This window comes from Saccopteryx leptura, chromosome 1, assembly GCF_036850995.1.
Source record: "Saccopteryx leptura isolate mSacLep1 chromosome 1, mSacLep1_pri_phased_curated, whole genome shotgun sequence".
Lineage (NCBI taxonomy): Eukaryota > Metazoa > Chordata > Mammalia > Chiroptera > Emballonuridae > Saccopteryx > Saccopteryx leptura.
In genome coordinates, this window is record NC_089503.1 from 12,648,273 (window position 1) to 12,651,470 (window position 3,198).

Here is a 3,198-nt window from a genome sequence, read left to right on the forward strand (position 1 = left end):
CACCCCTCCAGCGACAGACACCAAAAGATGTCCTAACCGTAACCTCCCAAGTGGTGCTCTCTGAAACACCGTCACTATGTCAGAGTCCATTTCTTTGCATCGTCTCCCTTGTCTTCAGAATGTAGAGGGCGAGGATCGTGACTCCGAGCCCCGGGCACCCCCAGCCCATTGCGGGGTTTAGTCGTGTTCAGTAAAGCAACAAGAGACCAAAGGGGGTGTGATGCACAAAGCATTAACTTGGTTGTTCCAGATGTGAACCAGGGCTCAAGGGCAGACCCTGGAGCTGCTATCAGTTAGGAAGTCATATGTGCCTTGAAATGTCCACTACACAAGCACCCCCCGTCTGGTGGCGTGGGGGCCGACGAGGAAACTCGACCCGGTGCCTGCCCTCCCAGCCTGCATGCCGTCAGCGGGTGTGTGGACGAGATGCCTGATTCCCGCTGGCGGCCCCTTGCCAATTGTGCTTGCTTCTCATAAGTTATTTATGAAGAGAGATCACTAATGGACTACTGGTTCGAGTGCCTCGGAACTGGATGAACGACCGCTTGTATGTTGTAGACGTAATTGCCACAATAAACTGAGGAGCTCTGTGCTGCGTGCGTTGTGGCTCCGGTGGGAATGAGAAGTGGAGGCCGGTGGCTTGGAGGGTGGGGGAGGCACTGATTTCTTCCACTGCCTTCGGGATCATGCTCTGCTCAAAGGCCGCCTGGATTCATGTCCACAAAGCCCTATCTAGCTGCATCTCATCTGAGCCGCTGCCCCCCCCCGCGCCTTCACCCCCAGGGCCTGGCTCTTCAGCGTTTCCCTTTCCTCTCCTACTGTGGTTTTCCGTCTTGGGCATTTCCACGCCTGGATCTGCACGTTTGCCTCGTCCTCGGGGAGAGCTTGGACGTGTAAGGCTCTAGGGCTGGCTGGGCAGCGTGTGCATTCCTGCAGCCTGCTGGGCTGGGCTGACATCTGCTGTCGGCCTGTCCAGCAACCTCAGCCGGTTCCCAAGTCTCCCATCCAGTTTCTACACTGGGAGAGGGGCAGGGGGCACTAGACTGACCGAGGAGTCAGGCGGTCCCCTGCTGTGGGCCAGCCTGCCTCCCCCAGCTCCCCCTGAGCTCAGCTGGTTCTAGGCGTGGGAGGGGCTTCTTCTTCCAGCAGGAAGGGCAGCTTCCAGGGAGTGGAAGACCAAGTTTCTGATTGAGCAGCTGCTTTTCCTTCCCTGTGATGTGGCACAGGCAGGCTGCCTGTGGACGATGCCCAGAGTCGCCAGTATTGGAAATGGCTGCACACAGCGTGTGAAGCTCTCAATGTGCCTTATCTCGTTGGCTCCTCTCACTGGCCCTTTGATGCCCCCCCCCCACTTTAAATGAGGGTGGGTGGTTCAGTGACCAGGGTGTACAGCCTAGGGAGGCGGGGCGGGGGCGGGGATCACACCCAGCTCTGTCTGACCTGGCCTCAGTGGCTCCTCTGCCATGCCCGGTGGTACCGGAAGTCGTTAGGTTTCAAAGGCCACAGTACTGTGGGGAGTGGAGCCCATGGTTGGGAGCCCCTGGGCTCTAGTCAGAATGTTCCCTGCACCTTTTCCTCTCCCAGGGCGTCCACACCTTAGATACCCAGCACAGACTGGCTCGCACTCCCCATGACTCCTCCCCCCTGGCATCCATCACGTGATATCTGGGCATCCTCCACCAGGCCACGGTGGGCTTGATGCAGAGCAGGCTGCTCGGGGGACGGACCCTAAATGTCAAATTTAAAGCCTCACGGAGGTTCCCAGCCTAGTGAGAAAGGACACTTGGTTGCGTGAGCTGGGGAGAGGCTGTTGGACTGTCCTTCATGCTGGGTTCGTTCCGTCCATTACTCCCAGTGCCTGGATGCATGACAACCTCAAAGCCAGGCTTGTTGCTGGGAAGTCAAAGTGAGCTTTCCTTTCGGGTCCTCAGTTTCCTTGACTTCACATGAAGAGAATGTGCTAGAACCTGTGGCACTCTGGACTGCCTCTGAGTGTCAGGTGAGTAACACAGCTTAGAGGAGTGGACTGGGGTGGGGGCACAGGTGAGCGCTGCCCCTGCTCTGGGAGGCAGGACTGTGGGCCCCTTCAGAGGCGGTGCAGCATCCCTTAGAGCTGAGGGAGGCGGCCTCGGGGTGCTCCCTGGAGGGGCCTTGCTGACATCGGCCTGGACCCTGGCCAAGGAGCCTCTGAGGCGAGATGGTTCCCATCCAGTTGCTGAAGCAGATGTGTTTGGAATGCATCACCTGCCACCACTCGGTAAACAGTTTTCTAAGGAGACTCTTGCCTCAATGCAGCTATTTGTGGGGGGGAGGTAGTGTTTTGAAAGTAGGTCATGGTTGTCTTGAGGCCCCTGTGTGGTGGCCAAACTAAAGATTAAAGAGCTTTTATGAAGAAAGGCTCTGGTAGGGGACATCTGCTTCACACCCTCTGCTCCCCCCTGAGAGTAGCCTCTCAGCTCCCTTTTGAGGACCCCCCCCCACACACACACCAAGTAGGGAGTGTGACTGGCTGTCCCTGTTCCTGCATTCCCAGCACAGTCGGGCAGATCCGTGCCTTGGGCTTGACCACTGAGCTCTTGCAGGACCCGAGTCCTGAGCAGGGGAGGGCGGAGGCCTGGTGGGAGGGAACTGAAGGGGCGGAGTGCTCACCAGACTTCTGGCATGTCACTGAGAGCACCCCTTCCCCTGTAGCTTCCCCAAAGTGACTTCTGTGGGTGGGACCGTTGATGTCTGCTCTAGGTGGAAACAGTGACCAGTCGGGTGGAGAAAGGCCCAGATTCGAGACCTGGTCTCGGGGACCCTCTGACACCGGGACTTAGTGAGGCCCACGGCCTCTCCCTTCACTGGACCCTTCAGTTCCTGCTTAGATGTCCTGGGAGAAACCCAGGCTGCAGGAATCGCTGTCTGGGCTCTCTGGCCAGTAGAGGAGACTGTTTCTGTTGAGGGAGTTACTCAACCCGCAGGACTGTTCAGCCCGACCTCCGACCCTGTGAGGAGGGTGACTGTGATTGGCTGAAACCCCTCTAGCTTTGGACTTGGAACTGCTGTGCAAAGCAAACTCCCAGATCGGCCAGGGCTTATGAGGTCCCCGCTTCGTGCAGGGTCTTGGGGAGGCACTGGGGCCCTTCCAGCCTGACAGCAAGCGGTCCTCTCTTCTAGGAAAGGCATCGAAGTGAGGGGTTGTGGGGGAGCCACCGA